Source organism: Artibeus jamaicensis, unplaced genomic scaffold (assembly GCF_021234435.1).
Source record: "Artibeus jamaicensis isolate MK-2021 breed Jamaican fruit bat unplaced genomic scaffold, CSHL_Jam_final contig_834, whole genome shotgun sequence".
NCBI lineage: Eukaryota > Metazoa > Chordata > Mammalia > Chiroptera > Phyllostomidae > Artibeus > Artibeus jamaicensis.
Window position 1 is genome coordinate 800,526 of NW_026521981.1, and position 18,908 is coordinate 819,433.

Sequence of the window (18,908 nt, forward strand, 5' to 3'; positions counted from 1 at the left end):
GCCCTTGTGAAAAAGGAAAAAAATAGTTAAGAAATAGGGTTTCTAACATTTCCAATTAATTGAAAGTTAGCTTTGTTTATTTAACACTGTATATAGTATTTTATCAGAGTAAGCAAACTTATTATAGACACAGCTTATACATAAAATCTAAGTTTTTTTTTAAGAAAATAAAATACTTTATTTTCCTAGTAAGAATTGTAAATATTACGTTATTTAATAACAGAATTAACATTGCAAATATAACCATTAAAGGAAACTGTTCTTCTTTTAAATTGATTTCTGCATTTTTGAAGCTAACCTGTATTTTCAGAGTTTATGATCAATTAGCTTATACTAAACATACTGTCATTCCCCCATGTCTTTATCATAAATTTGACAATATTTCCTTTTGTAAAATGTTATATCTTGTTACACCATTAGCACATAGTTTGAATTTCAATCGATTACAACAGATTTCATGATATTATCAACTTGCACTGAAGAACTGTTTATATAATTAAAATATAAAAGATAATGCAAAATGTTACTGCAAATTAAATAATTTTCAATGGCCATTCCCAGTAATAAACTTAACCAAAAGCTGAGTAATACATAATAGCAAAATAATAAACCTGGTTCTTTTAAGAAAAATAAGCATTTTTGAACACCTGAGAAATAAGTGTATTGCTGATATTAAAAATACTTAGTATAACTGAAGTGACTTAAAAACTGATGTCTTCATAGTGAGTTAAAGAATATTTCTTGTATTTAACATAGCACCCTTAAATTACGTGCAAAGTACATTGTCTTAAAAAATAGATCTAAAAAATACATGTTTATTAAATAAAATAAACTCCTAAAATTCAGGTTGAAATTTTTTAAAGTAATCTTACCCCACTATTCCGGTTCAAAAGCAGCTGCATACTATAATAAGGAATCTTACCTCTCTCTGCTAAGGATTTGATAAATTCTTGATGTAGTTGAAGTATTTCCAGTTTTGATTGATTCATTTTGTTCACTTGTTAGCAGAGGACTTGGGGAAGAGGGTCATAAACATCTCTTCGAAAAGACTGTAATGAAAATAGGTCTGTACGGTGCCATTGTTTCAGCAGTACTGCTAATGTATGGAACATGTAGTGCTGCTTAGAGGCTGCGGCAGTCTCTCACTCTTCCTAGTGTGGAATCAATAAGCCTCTGGAAATACATAATGAAAGTAATTTGACATACTGAAGGCTTCTTGTCTCCAGAGACAACATTTAGATTCTGTCTTTCTCAAAAGGAACGGCACTGCTTGTCAGAGGAAAGCCTGTTCTGGGCAGCTTTTGCAGAATGACAGCCTACCTTGTTGCTGCTCTCCACTGCAGGGAGATGCAGTGCATTCACTAATTTTGATTGGTCAGTTTTATTGGGCTTCAACTGTGCTTCATATGTATAGCAGGGTTTTTTACCCCAATGTTTTTACATAAGGATGCTTTTTTGAAAGGCTATATTTATAAGGGGTTTTATATTGCTCTTAAATAGAATATGAGTAAATTAGTCCTTTAAAAATGTCAATTCTATTCTGGTTTGTTGTTCATTTATGCAAAATATTGAAAAATACAGGGAGGTGGGGGTCAAGAAAGAATTCACATAGTAAGAATATATTTTCTTTTTAAAGCCTGGATAATTGTACTTGAGAATATTTTGGTTATATGTATGTTTTTGGTTGAGATTCTTTGTTGTACAAATGGAAGCCACTGCATCTTTACTGTGAACCACATTGAATTTCAAGTAGTGTGTTTGTATTCAAATCACCTCCTCTGTGTGTTCCAAATTGTGAACATTTCAAGGTGTTCGGTATTTTTTTTAAATTCCATTTTTATTAGTATACTCTCAGTGTATAAAGATTTAATCATGTGCATTACTTTTGAGACTACTATTGCCTTCTCCTTTGGTAACCCATTTATTCAGTAGATATATACTGATCTTGCCATAATATTTTATTTAAACTGGCTATTTCTATTTCTAAGCTGGGAAATATTAGTGGATTGCTATGTCCTAAGTATTATATGTAGCTATATGCTAATATTATTGGGTAAATATGTTGGAAAAGGAAATTATTCATAAGTCTTTGTAGATTATAAAACTAAATTATTTTGAGATAGATGTGCTCTCAAAAGAGTAAAAGCAATGGATGGTATAATATGTAATTAACTTAAAATATTACTTTAACTTAGATTTCTGTTAACTTTGGTTATCTATAATTTTCTATTCTCAATAATTGAGTATATAAAGTAGCTATATTCTATCTATTGACAAAATAGAGGACAAAATGCAAATGATTGAATTATTAGAATATTGATTATCGCCCTATTTTCATTATTTTAGGAATACTAGTGACCTTCATTTATTAAAATGTATGCTAAATTTTAAATTTTAATTGGAATTCTTCTTTTATATTTTTGAAAATCAGCATACATTTTTATAATCTGCTGGTAGTATTCAAGCTTTATAGGGGGTTGGCTGAGTGGTATATGAGTTTTGAATTGAATTTCTGTAGAGGCTGAGAATAATGTGGTAGAAAATTTTGTTAATTTCTAAAATTTTCTGCAGAGCTTTGGGTGGTGAGGCTTTGGTAATGCTAAAAATTTAAAATGTTGTTACTTTTCATACATTTTGAAAGCTGGAGAAAAGAGTCTTGTTAGAATGCCATCCATGTTGAAAGATAGTGTGTGCATGTGCACAAACATATTAATTGAAGCCTGAAATGAAAACCAGAGAAAAAGTGTTAGTGTCAGTTTACACTTGTGAGGATTCATGGGGTGAAATACATATATTGCTTTTCTGCCAGAGTTCAAGTATTTGCTTTATATTTATAATTAAAATAGCCACATGAAATAGAGGACACCAAGACACAGAGATATTTAATGACTTGAAAAAGTCTTGGTAAGGTAGTAGTAAAGCCAGTGTTAGATCTCAGCAAACTCCCTTTTACCTGTAGTGGGCCCTCTCTGTTTAGAAAATTCTGAAGATATTTGGCACTTAGTTTTGTATGATCTGGGTTTAGATATTACCCATTAGTCACATGACTTTTGGAAAATCAGACATTTTCTGGGTCACAGAGCTTTGATTCTTTTGTTGTTGTCAAAGTGTATTTCTGTGCTTTAACTCTCTGTGAGGCATTATTTCTAAGTTAAAAATTGAGACTATATTGAAAAAACATTCTGGGCTCTCTGTAAGAAATAATGGCAGGAAAAAAGGTGAGGTCTGGATATTGTTCTTTATTCCCTGTGGTTAAGAATACACAATATATTACAAATAACATCTTTTTATTGCATACAGTATTTAGTATAGTTTTCTTTTTAAACACCACAGATTGGCTTGGTGATTACATGGTTCTCTGATTTCTTAGCAGGATAATCCTAACTTCCTTTTTCTTTAACAAAGAGGAAAATGTCTATACCTCAGCATTGAAAATCAGATGGTATTATTTCCTGAAACAAACAGTATTAAACTACATATGTCAGAATTCTAAAAAATTCTTATTTCCATAATAACAGATTCTGATACTTCTGCATTTAATGTATTTTATATTCATGTAGGATACCAATTTTGAAAAATGCTACAATTGGTGATTTAAAACCAAATTTTGTTATAAAATATCTTTTTTAAAATTATATTTTATTGATTATGCTTTTACAATTGTTCCATTTTTTTTCTCCCCTTTATCTCCCTCCTCCCTGCACCTTCCCTCCCACCCACATTCCCCCACTTAGTTCATGTCCTTGGGCCATACATATAAGTTCTTAGGCTTCTCCACTTCCTATACTGTTCTTAACCTTACCCCTGTGTATTTTGCATCTACCAATTATGCTTATTATTTCCTTTACCTTTTCCTCCATTTTCCCCCCTCCTCCTTCCAATTGATACCCTCGATGTGATCTCTATTTCTGTGATTGTGTTTCTGTTCTAGTTTGCTTTTGTTTTTTAGGTTCAGTTGTTGATAGTTGTGAGTTTGTTGTCATTTTACTGTTCATATTTTTGATCATCTTGTTTCTCTAAGATAAGTCCCTTTAACGTTTCATATAATTAGGGCTTGGTGATGATGAACTCCTTTAGCTTTACCTTACCTGGGAAGCAGTTTATCTGCCCTTGCATACTAAATTATAGCTTTACTGGATAGAACAATCTTGGATGTAGGTCCTTGTCTTTCATGACTTGGAATACTTCTTTCCAGCCCCTTCTTGCCTGTAAGGTCTCTTTTGAGAAACATCTACAAAGGAGTTCTCATCAGCTGACAGTCTGATGGGAACTCCTTTGTAGATGACTGTCCCCTTATCTGTTGCTGCTTCTAGGATTCTCTCCTTCATTTTAATCTTGGCTAATGTAATGATGATGTGCCTTGGTATGTTCCTCCTTGGGTCCAACTTCTTTGGGACTCTCTGAGCTTCCTGGACTTCCTGGAAGTCTATTTTCTTTTCCAGATTGGGGAAGTTCTCCTTTGTTATTTGTTCAAATAAGTTTTCCACTTGTTGCTCTTCCTTTCCCCCTTCTGGTACCCCTATAATTCGCATGTTGGAATGTTTAAAGATGTCCTGGAGGTTCCTAAGCCTGTCTTCATTTTTTTTTGAATTCTCGTTTCTTCATTCTTTTCTGTTTGGTTGTTCCTTTCTTCCTTCTGGTTCACTCCATTGATTTGAGTCCCAGTTTTCTTTCCATCACTCTTGGATTCCTGTGCATTTTCCTTCATTTCACTTAGTGTAGCCTTCATTTTTTCATCTGATTTGTAACCAAACTCAACCAATTCTGTGAGCATCCTGATCACCAGTGCTTTGAATTGTGCATCTGATAGGTTGGCTATCTCTTGGTTGCGTAGATGTATTGGCTCTGGGGCTTTGATTTGTTCTTCTGGTTGAGCCTTTGTTTTTTGTTTTTTTTTTTTTGGTCTGGTTGCGCCTGTTACCTATGAGGAGCAGAGCCTCGGGTGTTCACCAGGGTGGGGCAATCTCCATCACTGGGTTGTGAGGCTGTATGTGGGGGTGGGGTCAGAGAAGGAACAATGGTGCTTATTCCTCTCTCTCTTGGATTTCAGTTCCTTCTGCCACTTCCCAGAAGGAAACTGGGCCCTTTTGGTGCTGGTTCTGGGTGGGTGGGCTTGTTTACATTCTAGGACTCTATGGGTCTCTCCAATGAAGTCTCCTGTAAGTCTGGGAGTCTCTCCCAATGCCTCAACCCCAACAAGTGTTTTCAATTAGTGCTTTTAGGCTTTATTTCCTGGCGCTGGGACCCTGGGTTGTGAGGTCTGTTTCACTCCCCATTTTCGCCTGGTTTATCGGTCTGGATGAATGGTTGTTGCACTTCCGTACAGTTCAGTTTTCTGTCAGTTCTTGTTGTTTTTTTGTTTCTAAATTTTTTGTTTTCCTTAATTTTGGTTGTGCAAGGAGGCACAGTTTGTCTACCTACATCTCCGTCTTGGCTGGAAGTCCAATCTTATGAGTTCTTTATAAATATTTGATAATAACTCCTTAGAAGATGTATCAGTGGTGAATATGTTCTTCCTTTCACTGAGGTTGTCTTTTTATTTTGTCGACGATTTCCTTTTCTGTGGAAAAACGGTTTAGTTTGATGTAGTCCCATTTGTTTAATTTTTCTTTTGTTTTTGTTGCCTGAGGGGATATATCAGAAAAAAAATGTTGCTACAAGAAATGTTTGAGAATTTATTGCCTATGTTTTCTTCTAGGGTTTTTATGGTTTTGAGTCTAACATTTAAGTCTATTTTTCTTTTTGAGTTTATTCTTCGGTATGCTGTGAGAATGTGGTCTAGTTTCATTTTGTTGCATATATCTGTCCTATTTTACTAGCACCATTTATTGAATAGACTATCTTTGCTTCATTGTATCTCTTGCCTCCTTTGTCAGATATTAATTGACCATAACTGTGTTGGTTCATTTCTGGGCTCTGTTTTCTGTTCGATTGATCCGTATCTTGGTTTTTATGTCAATACCATGCTGTTTTAATTACCATGGTCTTGTAATGTAGTTTGATATCAGCTAGCATGACTCCTCCGACTTTGTTCTTCTCAAATTTGCTGTGGCTCCTCAGGGTAAAATTCTATACCCTAACAGAGTAACTCCATGGGCTTTTTTTTTTTTTTTTACCTTACCTTAGCTTGGCATTTAAAAGGTTTTATTTTTTATTTTTATGCTGTGTATTTGTAACAATAACTAGCATGACATATTGTTAAAATAAATGCATAGATTTTTTTTCTGTGTTCTCATCCAACCTACATTTGGGACTTTGTGACTATTACTACTTATTAATCTCTATCTGTTTCCTACTGTTGGCATGTTGTCTTTGGCTTCTTGTCCAAATTATTACCACCTCTGCCCCAATTTTCTGTCTTTCTCTTTTGACTGCCTTATATCCCTCTTAGTATCCGTCTTTATTATGATTTTGTTTGTATTTCCATAAAAGAATCACTCAGTCATGTTTGTGCTTTTCACATTGGTTTCTCTTTCTTTTTCTTTTGTTTCATTTTCTTTGCATAATTCTTCTATTGTAGGTTGTTTTGCAGAATCAAATTCATTTCTGAATTTGATCCTGAAACCAAGATCCTTGGTCCTGAAACCAAGTCAGTTGATGAACTAGATCATACATTTAACAAAGTATGGCAGATACTATCTCTTTTGTGCTGTTATTCGCCCTGTGCTCTGATAGGAGACATAACTGCATGGCTGTCTATGAACTCTTCAGCTTTTATTGAAATTAGACAGAAAATGCTTTTGTAAGTAGGCTGCTGTCCTTGATGCATACAGCCAGATAATGGTAGAGTTCTGCTATAGATTTAGTAATTTCTACTTTGGGGGCATCCATTTGGGCAAATGGATGCATTTTAAGTATTTACATTTAATAGTAGTTACAGGCTGTGCTCACTGGTGACTTTCTGCTAGCAAAATACAGCAGTATACCTTCAGTTACTGCTACCTCCTTTTCCCTATTTAGGGATATACTGTCTACAGAAAGTCTTGGTATTACAGAGAATTTATGGATCAATTTGAGAAGTGACATCTTAACAATACTGACTCTTCCAATATATAGATATAATATCTTTGTTATTTTTAGGTCTTCTTTGATTTACTTTATCAGTGTTTTATAGCATTTAGCTTATAAATACTGTGCATATTTTGTTAGATTTATACCTAAGTATTTAATTTCTTCAGTGTTATTTGAAACGGCACCTTTAAAAAAACAAAATTCCTATTGTTTATTTTTAATATATAGCGATATTATATGTATATATTTTTTTGTATATTGACCTAGTGTCTTGTGACTTTACTAAAGTTACATATTAGTCTTGGGAACTTTTTTGTGAATTTCATAGTTTTTTTTTTTTATCTAGGTAATGTCTGCAACTAGAGACAGTTTACTTCTCTTAAACCATAACTTTTATTTACTTGCTTGTTGTACTGCTTAAGACCTTTGGTATTAGATTTGAAAGTGAGTGAGAAGAAGCAAACTGCCATGGGCCCTGAGCATCCCTGAGTGTCCTTGGGCATGCTGGGTACCGCTGGGTATGGTAAGAATGCAAAGACCTTACTGTTCTTTACTTGATCCATTTTGGGGGGTTGTGTTTGAAGCTAGCAACCTTGAGAGATGCAATAATGACTCCCCAAGCAAAGAGCAGACTTGCTTCTGCTTGTTGTAAAAGTGGTGTATTTTAAAATATACCACTTCAGCTGTTCTTCAGCTGGGATATAAACCTACTGTGTACAGAGAATCCACCAGGTCCCTCTGCTAGGTGACTTGGAGGGGAAGGTGAGCTGTCACTTACCTTATCCTCTGCTGCCTGCTTTGTCATGGGTAACAAAGTCCTTTGCGTCTGACACAGGCATTTCATTACTTGCCAGCATCCATGATAGAAACATCATAGCTTTGTTGCTGCAAAAATCCTAGGCCCTCCATGATTTTTGATAGTTTTGGTAACAATGTTACGATGTTGAAGGAAACATGGCTTCCTGCAAGGGAAAAGACAAGGGCTCTTGTGGGCCATTTTAGGGATTATCAGATCCCGTAGCAAATGGTCTTATTTAAGTGGTGGGGTATTAGATCCCATACTTACTTTTTAAAGGCTAAGCAGTGAGAGAGAGAGAGAGAGAGAGAGAGAGAGAGAGAGAGAGAGAGAGAGAGAATATTAAATGAAGCTGCTTGAATGGTGCTTTTGGTCACTGTTCACTCTCTAGGCTACAGGAGGAAAGAATGCTATTACATCAGTAAGGCAGCAAGCCTCTGGGTTCGAGGCAGAAGGCAGCAAAGGCATCAGCAGTGAAGATATACAGAGCTTTGGTGAGACTGAATACACTGTAAATTCATTTGTTAAATCCAGATAGGCAGTCCCCCAGCCATTTGAAATTCAATGTAAATGCAAAACAAAGTCTTGCTTATCGGGTGCAGGAGCTCCTCTTTCATTCTGTGCCCTCTGATTCCTTTCTCCCTCTACTCTAACCTCAGCTGCTTAGGATAAAACCCAAGTATGGAAGGAACCCCAAGGAGGGGGAGGGATTCAGACTTGTATAGCTTTGTTGGATAGAGGTGCCCAAGCACCATCCTACCAAATCTTGTGGGGGAGAAAGAAAAGTAAGGGGCAAGAGAGGCTGAAGGCACTGCCAAGTGCAGTGTGGAGCTTGCACAAAGGCAAAAATTAAGGGCCCCTAGGCCTAGGTGCTTTCAGGAGCTTGGAGCTGAGGTGAGTCGGCACCTTGAGGACCTATTGGAAGAAAAGCTTTCCCCTCCTCAGTCCACCTTTGCAGGTTGGCCTGCTGCAGTACACTGTACTTCCAATGCTTCTGGTCAGAAAATAATGTCATCTACTGGGAGCTTTGGCTATAGTCCTTTTTGTGTGTGTGAAAAACACTTACATTTAAGAAAAGCTGAAGTGTTACTGGAGTCCTTGGGCCTACTTAGTTCACCGTTGTTCTCACTTCTCTGCCAAATGTATATTTGGTGTTGATCTTTTTTGCATAAACAAACTGTGAATGCTTACAAGTTCACAGGAGATTCTCCCATAATGGGCTGCTCCATGTCCTCTCCCTAGGTGATCCAGCACAAACAATGTATCATTCCAGGAAGAAAGAAAGAGAAGAAAATCACAATTGCTTTAGTTGTGATTTTGTGGCTGCAAAAGGACTCAGGCTATTTCTCAGTACAGCAGTGCCACCTGGCTGACCCAGCTACCAAGTGCACCTCTTGAAAAAGTCTGCTGCTAAGGTCATGTTAAAAGGAAAACACCTACCCAGAGACGTCTTGTGACTCTAAAGACTCATGTCACCATTTTGGGCTAGGTTAATTTGTACTTGACTACTAACAAGGAAAGGGCCCAACAGACATCTTCGATCAAATGAAAGTGGTGTTTTAAGGGGGAACATCTTGCCTGGGCTTCCTTTCATTGTGGTTTTGCATGAAGGGGTGGAAGCAAGCCCTTTGGCAAGACCTTATCTCTCCCACCTAAAGCAAAGTCACTGGCTCAATGGGGCCTTAAGACTTTCAGAAGTTCCTGTAAATACTTGATGTGTATCCATTGTGTTGCTGCAGCCATTCAACCTCAGGGCCAGCTACAGAAAACCGAGAGTGGAAGTGACCACTTCATTCCTCTTCATTAAGGTTGATATATTTTACTGACTTCTGGCTGGGCTCTTTCCAGTAGCCTAGCCCTCAGGTATACCACTTGGAAGATCCACAGATTAAAAACATCTCTCTTTGGGACTGCAAAGCATGGAAACGCATTGAGGCTCTTAGACAGTTTGGGTCACTGGAACCTGTATTTCTCAGATCGTTGCCATTTCTACCCCAATTCATTATTGTATTGGATATAGCAACATGTCCACCTAATGTACTGGGCAACCATGGTGTCCTGGGTTTTAGGAAAGGGGACTTCTTGATGTCCCTCGCCCACTTACACGTATGGGACAAATTCCTTCTCCTCCCCCACAGATACAGGTTTTTTTTTTTTTTTGCTCTTGCCCCAGCTCTTACGTGTTTTCAACAGTGTCCAGAGTGACAGGGTTTGCACTTCCCTCAGTGGTTTCAGACCTTCCCCTCCTTGTATCAGAGACGGTAGAAAGGATCTCAGCGGACTCTATGCCTTCTTCTCAGTGGCTCTTGTTCTCCGCCCCCAAGTCTGCTCCGTGAGGGACGCTTTCTTAGGCTTCTCACTCTGCACCTTGTGGTTTTTTGGTTCACCTGGTGAAGTCTGTGAAGAACCTGTGAATAGGCGTAAATAGGTATGCCTTCCCTTTGTTTTTGGCTTCCATGAGTTCTATATTTTCTCCCCAGTACACACTCAGTCGTTAGCAATTCATAAACAATTTTAGCTGAATTAATCTTACTGGTGTCCAGTATTATCTTTCTAGGTACTCACATGCTCATGTCCCATTTGTCCTTTAAGGCACCTGTTTTTCCGTAGAGTTTGGTCGTTTGGCTGCCCTATAACTTCAACTCTCCTTGCACCGATTTACTATGATAATAGATTACTTTCATGACCCTACTCGGGCATGATTAATCAATCATGACCCTTTTACACATTATATGATTTTATTTGTAGTTATTTTGGTAAAGTCTTTTATCTGTATGCTCAAGAAATATTGATTTGTCATTTTCTTTTCTTATAATGTTCTTGTCTGGTTTTAGAATCCGAGTAATGTTGGATTAATAAAATGAGTTGAAAAATGTTTCCTCTACCTATAGTTGTAAAACAGTTTGTATAACAATGCTACTGGTCTTTTCTTAAATGTTCTGCAGAATTTAATAGAGAAGACATTTGAGCCTGGAGGATTTATGTTGTTTAAAGTTTTAAATTCTAATTTAATAGATCATTTTGTATTTTTAAAGTATTTTTCTCTCTCTTTTGGTGGTAAATATCTTTTGAATTTGTTTATATCACATAATTTGCCAAATATATTGGCATTAATTTATTTTTAACATAATATTATTATATTTTAATATATGTAGAATCAGTACTATATCTTCCTTTTTATTACTGATATTGAAAATTCATATTTTGGGGGGTCATTTTGCCTAGAGGTGTGTCTGTTTTAATCATCTTTTCAAATAACCAGCTTGAAGTTTCATAGTTCTTAGTGAACAGTGTTCTTACTGTTTTTTATCTTTTTTATTGATTCTACTCTTACCTGTAGTGTTTCCTTCTTCTGCTACCTTGTGAAAGCATCTTTAATAGATTTTAATCTCTTTTTATCCAGTGTGGGGTTTACCTACATCACACAAATTTGATTATGATTTATTTTGTAATCCTCAGTTCAGTATATTCTTCAGTGTCTCTTGTATTTCTTTGCTTATCCATGGATTGTTAAAGAGTGGTTTTCAATTTCTAAGTGTTGGGTGATTTTTCTGGTGTTTTTGTTATTGATTTCAAATTCATTCCATGTGGTAAGAGAACATAACCTTGTACAATTTCAGGACTTAAAAACTTTTTAGGTTTGTTTCATGGCTCAGAATTTGATGTCTTGGTGAATATACTCTTGAAAATAGTTTTCTCCCATTGTTGGATGTAGTGTTCTACAAACATCAAACAGGTCAAGTTGATCGATAGTATTACTCAAAGAGAATAATACTATCTTCTCTCACCGTACTGATTTTGTATTTACTTGTTTTAGCTTTGTACTGAAGGTAACTTTTTTTGTTTTTTAAAGTATACTTTATTGATTATGCTATTACAGTTGTCCCCTATTTTTCCCCCATTTTATCCCTCTGTGCCCTCCAACCCCTCCCTCAATCCTCCCCTGCATTAGTTCATGTCCATGGAACATGCATATAAGTTATTTGGCTTCTCTGTTTTTCATACTATTCTTAACTCTCCCTGTCTATTTTGTACCTACCATTTATGCTTCTTATTCCCTCTACCTTTTCCCCCATTCTCCCTCCTGCCCTTGTGATCTCCAGTTCTGTGATTCTGTTCATGTTCTAGTTGTTTGCTTTGTTTTTTAGGTTCAGTTGTTGATAGTTGTGAGTTTGCTGTCATTTTACTGTTCATAGTTTTGATCTTTTTGTTAGATAAGTCCCTTTAATATTTCATATAATAAAGGCTTGGTGATGATGAACTCCTTTAACTTGACCTTATCTGGGAAGTACTTTATCTCCCCTTCCATTCTAAATGAAAGCTTTGCTGGATAGAGCAATCTTGGATGTAGGTCCTTGCCTTTCATGACTGCGAATACTCCTTTCTAGCCCCTTCTTTCCTGTAAGGTCTCCTTGGAGAAATCAGCTGATAGTCTAATGAGAACTTTCCGATTTTCTGTTTTTTGCACCATTCATTGTTATTGGGTGCATGCACATTTAAGAATGTTAAGAAATATATGTCTTTATGTAATAATATCTAATATTTTGTTTTCTGATGTCTGCTTTCTCTGGTATCAGTGTAGTCAACTCCAGGATTTTTTGATATAGTTTACATCTTATATATTTTTTCATCCTTTTATTTTTAACTCTCTGTATCTTTATTATGTTTTTCTGCTGATAGCTGTAATGTGTTTTCATTTTTTTCATTCTGATTTCTGTCTTTTAATTGGATCTCAGAGCATTTACATTATTAAAATTGATCAGTAATTATGATGCATATTTTATTTTCTAGTTACTTGGTTTTTTATGTTGTGTTATTTATTTTTTATGGCTTTAAAATTTTATTTTTAATTACATTTAATATTATTTTGTTTTTATTTCAAAATATTTTATTGATTTATTTTTAGAGAGAGAGAAAGAGAAGGGAAAGAGAGGGAAATGTTGATGTAAGAGAGAAACATTGATTGGTTGCCTCTTGCATGCATTCAGACCGGGGACCAAACTCAACCTAGGCATGTTCTCTGACCTGAAATCAAACCTGCAACCCTTCCTTTGTGGGGTGATACCCAACCACTGAGCCACACTGGTCAGGGCAATATTTTTTTTTATTAATTTCAGGTGTACAACTCAGTGGTTAGACAATCATTTACTCTACAAAGTGATTTCCCTAATATTTCAAGTGCCCACCTGGCATTGCACATAACTATTACAGTAGTACTGATTATATTTCCTATATTGTACTTCGCAACCCCATGAGTATTTTTGATTACCAATTTGTAGTTCTTTATCCCTTCACCTTTTTCACTCAGCCCCCAAACCTTCTCCTCTCTGACAATTACCGGTCTGGTCTTTGTACATATGATTCTGTTTCAACTTTTTTATTTGTTCTTTTTGTTCTTCAGAGTCCACATTTAAGTGATATCATATGGTATTTGTCTTTGACTTATTTCACTGAGCATAATTATCCTCTAGATCCATCCATGGTGTCATAAATGGTCAGATTTTAGTCTTTTCTGTGGCTGGGTAATATTCCCTTGTGTACTTGAACCATTAACCTTTTTATCCACTTGTATCTTTGATGGCATCTTTTAGTTGCTTCCATATTTTGGCTATTGTAAATAATGCTGTAATGAACATAAGGGTGTATATATTATTTGGAATTAATATTTTTGGTTTCTGTGGGTGTATACCTAGAAATGGAATTGCTGACAGTTCCACTTTTAATTTTTTGAGAAACCTCCATACTGTTTTCCACAGTGGCTGCACAAATCTGTATTCCCAGCATAGTGCATGAGGGTTTCCTTTTTCCACATCCTTGCCAATAATTACTGCTTGTTGATTAAGATAGCCATTCTGACAGTGTGAGATGATAGTGATGTCTCGTTGTAGTTTTAATGTACATTTCTCTGATGATTAGTGACATTGAACATCTTTTTATATGTCTGTAGTCCATCTACATCTCCTCTTTGGAGAGTCTCTATTCCAGTCTTCTGCTCACTTTTAAAATTTGGGTTGTTGTTTGTTTGGTGTTGAGTCTTATAAGTTCTTTATAAATTTTGGATATTAACCCCTTACTGTATGTATCATTTATGAGTATATTTTTTCTTTTAGTAAGCTGTCTTTGTTTTGTTGATGATTTCCTTTGCTGTGCAAAACCTTAGTTTGGTGTAGTTCCATTTGTTTAATTTTTATTTTTTGTTTCCTTTGCTCGAGGAGATATATAAGAAAAAATGTTGCTAAGCGAAATGGCAGAGATTTTACTGGCTATGTTTTGTTCTCGGAGTTTTATGGTTTCAAGTCTTAACATTTAAGTCTAATGCATTTTGAATTTATTCTTGTATATGGCAAAAGAGGTAGTCTAATTTCATTTTTCACATTTATTTATCCAGCTTTACCAGTACCATTTATTGAATAGACTGTCTTTGCTGCATTGTATTTTTTATGTTCTTTGTGAAGTATTAATTGACCATAGAGACTTAGGTTTATTTCTGGCCTCTCTACTCTGTTCCACTGACCTTTATGTCTGTTTTGAAGCTAGTATCACGCTGCTTTGTTTACTGTAGCCTTGTAGTATAATTTGTTATCAGGAAGCTTGATAACTCTAACTTTGTTGTTTTTTGTCAACATTGCTGCAACTATTCGGGGTGTTTTTGGTTTCATGTAATTTGGGCATTATTTGTTCAAGTTTTGTGAAATATGCCCTTGGTATCTTGATAGGACTTGTGTTGTATCTATAGATTGCTTCGGGTAGTATGAACATTTTAATCATGTTAATTCTTCCTACCCTTTAACACAGTATGCGCTTCCACTTATTTGTATCTTCTTCAACTTCTTTCTTCAGTGTCTTATAATTTTCTGACTATAGGTCTTTTACATTCACGGTTAAATTTATTTCTTGGTATTTTATTTTATTTTTTTGATGCCATGGTGAGTGGAATTGTTTTCTTATTTTCCCTTTCCAATGATTTACTATTGGTGTATAAAAATTCAACTGATATCTGTATCTATATTTTGTACCCTGCTACTTTACTGAACATACCAGTTCTAGTAGTTTTTTGGTAGAATCTTTAAGGTTAATCTACATACAGTATTGTGTCATCTGCAAATAATGACAGTTTTACTCTTCCTTTTCAATTTGGATGTTTTTTATTTCCTGTCTTTGTCTGATTGCTGTAGCTAGGACTTCCAGTCCTATGTTGAATAAGAGTGGTAAAAGCAGACTTCCCTGTCTTGCTCTTCGTCTTAAGGAAAACAGTTTTAGTTTTCTCCGACCGAGTTTGATATTTGCTCTGGATTTGTCATATATGGCCCTCATTATGTTGAGGTATGTTCCCTCTGTCGCCATTTTGCTCAGAGGGTTTTTTCATCAGTGGGTGGTGGATTTTATCAAATGCTTTTTCTACATCTGTTTCTATGATCATATAGTTTTTACTCTTCATTTTAGCAATGTGGTATATCATGTTTATTGATTCATGGGTATTGAACCAGCCTGCATCCCAGGAATAAATCCTACTTGACCATGGTGTGTGATCTTTTTATTGTGTTGCTGGAATTAGTTTGCTAATATTTTGTTTAGGATTTTTACAGCTATGTTCATCAGGGATATCGGCCTATACTTTTCTTTCTTTTGGGTGTCTTTATCTGGTTTTGGAATTAGGATAATGCTGGCCTTGTAAAGTGAGCTTGGTAGTCTTCCCTTTTCTTAAATTTTTTGTAATAGTTTGAGAAAGATAGGTGTTAGTTCTTCTTTGAAAGTTTGGTGAAAATCATCTGGGAAGCCATCTGGTCCAGGACTTTTGTTTTTGGGAGTGTTTTATTTTTATTTTTTATTACTGCTTTTGTTTTTCATTGGTTTTAATTTGTTCAGATTTTTCTGTTTCTTCTTGATTCATTCTTGGAAGAGTGTATGTTTCTAGGAATTCATCCATTTCTTCCAGATTGTCTAATTTCTTGTTATATAGTTGTTCATAATATTATCTTATAATCTTTTGTGTTTGAGTGGTGTCAGTTTTTACTTCTTTTATTTCTGAATTTATTTGGGTCCTTTTTTTTCCCCACCCCAACCAATGGGTCTTATTAAAGGTTTATCAATATTGTTTATCTTTGTAAGGAACCAGCTCTTGGTTTCATTGATCTTTTGTATTGGTTTTTTAAGACTCTATTTCCTTTATTTCTGCTGTGACCTTTATAATTTTTTTATCTTTCTACACTTCGGGGTTTTGTTTGTTGTTCTATTTCTAGTTCCTTTAGGTGTAAGGTTAGATTGTTTAGGTGAGATGTTTATTGTTTCTTGAAGTAGGCCTTTGTTGCCATGAATTTTCCTCTTAGGACTTCTTTTAGTGTGTCCTAGAGGGTTGTGTTTTCATTGTCATTTTTTTTCAGTGTATGTTTTGATTTCGTCTTTGATGTCATTGTTAACCCATTTCTTATCAACATGTTATTTGGCCTCTATCTGTTTCTGTATTTTCATTTTTTTGTTGTATAATTCATACCTAGTTCCATAACACTGTGGTCAGAGAAGATGCTTGATAAGATTTCAGTTGTCTTAAATTTATTGAGACTTGTTTTGTGGCCTCATATATTCTTTATTCCTGCAAAAGTTACATGTGCACTTGAATATATATTCTGCTGCTTTGGTGGTAAAATGCTCTGAAAATAAGCATTATATCCATCTGGTGTAGTATTTCATTTAAAGCTGCTGTTTCCTTGACTTTGTCTGGAATGTAGAACTGCTTGTGTCAGTGATGATCACTGTATTACTATTATTATGACTGTGGTGCTTCCGCTATCTCTGTTTGTCCATAAAGATTTACTTCCTATGTTTAGGTGCTTCTGTGCTGGCTTCATAAATGTTTACAGGGTTACATCCTTTTGTTGGATTGATTCCTTTATCATTATGTAATGTCCTTCCTTGTGTCTGTTACAGCCTTTGTTTCAAAGTCTACTTTGTCTGATATACATATTGCCTCCCTAGGTTTTTTGTTTGTTTCTTTCCATATTCATGAATGCCTACTTCTATTCCTTTACTTTCAGTCTATCTTTATATCTGAAGTTGGTCTCTTGCAGACAGCATGTATATAGATTATGTATCTTTCTTGTTTTCTTGTGTTTCTCATGTGTTTCTTGTTTTCTTATCCATAGTGCTCCTCCTATGCCTTGATATTGGAGTATTTCATCCATTTACATTTAAAATGGTTATTGATAGGTATGTATTTATTGCCATTTTGTTATACATACTTATGTTCCTCTTTTCTTTTTCTTAAAGTTAACAGTTCTTGTAATACTGTTTGGTGTGATGAACTCTTTTGGCTTTTTCTTTTCTGGTGAGCTTTTTTTTTTTTTTTAAATTTAATCTTTATTGTATTTTTTTCTATTACCATTTAGTCCCCTAATACAACACCCCCCTTCTCCCCCGGTCTGAAAAGTTTCTGTTGACAAATCAGTTTACACTCCTATGGGACTCCCTTATAGGCAACTGTCCTTCTCATGCTGCTTTTCTGACTCTCTGTTTCACTTTAACCTTTGCCATTTTAATTATGTATGTGTCTGGGTGTAAGCCTCTTTGACTCATATTGTTTGGGGCTTTCCGTGCTTCCTAGATTAATGTGTCTTTTTCCTCACTAGGTTAGGGAAGTTTTTGGTTGCTCTTTCTTCAGGTATGTTCTGAATTCCTTGTTCTCTCTTTCTCTTCTGGTACCCCTATGATGTGAACGTTGCTATACTTAATGTTGTTCTGGTGGTTCCTTAACTTAGCCTTATTTTAAATTCTTTTCCCTTTTTGTTTCTCCAATTGGTTGATTTTTGCTACTTTGTCTTTCAAAGTACTGATTCAGGTCTCTGCTTCTTGTAATATTTTGTTGATTTGTTTTCAATAATATTCCTCATTACAGGTATTGTATTCTTTATTTCTGACTGTTTAAAGTGGTTTTTATGTCCTTTTTTAAGGCTTACTATCTCTTGGTTGATCTTTTCTCTTGAGTGTTTCCATTCTTCTCAAAAGTTTATTGGACACACTTATAAACATTGTTTTAAACTCTGTATCTGGTAGGCTGCTTGCCTCCATTTCATTTAGTTGTTTTTCTGGGGATCAGGGGAATTTTATTTTCTCTCCATTTTGACTTCATCTCCGTATGTATTTCTGTGTGTTAGATAGATGTGCTTTGTCTCTTAGTCTTCGAAGGGTGTCCTTATTCAGTGGGTTCCCATGGGGCTCAGTGGTCCAGCCTCCCAGATCACCTGAGCTTGGGGCTCCACTGACTGTCTGTTGCGTGGATTATGTGAATCCTTCTGTTCTAGTTCAGTTTTTATTGTTGGCCCATCCGTGAATGGAGTGTACCCTGTGGCTGGCTGACAGTGCGAATTGACTCTGACCACAGAGTTTGATCTGCTGTGTAGGTGCTGACCCTTCGAAGCCCTTTATGAAGTGTAATTTGTCCCATCGGGGTCTGGGCCAAGATCTCCCCTTGGGTATGCCCCTTGTGGAGGTAATTGTTTCAGTGTTTGAAGTGGTCTGAATACTGGGTGCGCTGGTTCTGGGTCTCTTTGGAGGGACTCCTGGACAGGTCAGTATTAGGCACTGCCTGTGATGGGTCTTGGGCTACCCGTTAGCAGCTACAAAGTGATTTATAGTTGGTGGTTGTCTCTGCTGGGCCTGGGTGTGCATGGGAGGGCCAAGGTACATACCGAAGCCATCTTTCTCCAGTACTTAGTCTGGGGCAAGTTTGCAAATGGCCCAAAGCACCTTATAATCAGGCTTTGTCTGATGGCTATTTGTTAGTCTCAGCCACTGAAAGAGCCTCTGGCAGAACATGATTTGTGTGTCAGGTTTTTTCCTGAGTTACCAGGTAGGGGTGAGTGGTTCACCGTGTTGATACAGATTCAAACTTGGTGCCAGTACTTGTTCTGAGGACACTGAGCAAAAGTCTTAGGGTCCATCAAGGCCAACTACCACCTGCCTGGGGCCTGTGGACCTTTGTGGTGTGGTGGGGTCTTACGAAGCCATCAGGGTAAGGCCAGTAGAATTAATCAGGCTAAAAGAGATTAATAGTTGACTGTGTGGAGGGAGGGCTCTGCACAGGAATTGTGGCAGTAGTCTGGGTACA

General features: G+C 36.0%; 1 protein-coding gene across 1 annotated transcript in view; it reads left to right on the forward strand.

Annotated features, from left to right (window-relative positions):
• The window catches only part of COG5 (component of oligomeric golgi complex 5), a 347,306-nt gene that overhangs the window by 96,184 nt on the left and 232,214 nt on the right, over positions 1-18,908 (forward strand). The gene's annotated exons all lie outside the window — the stretch shown is intronic.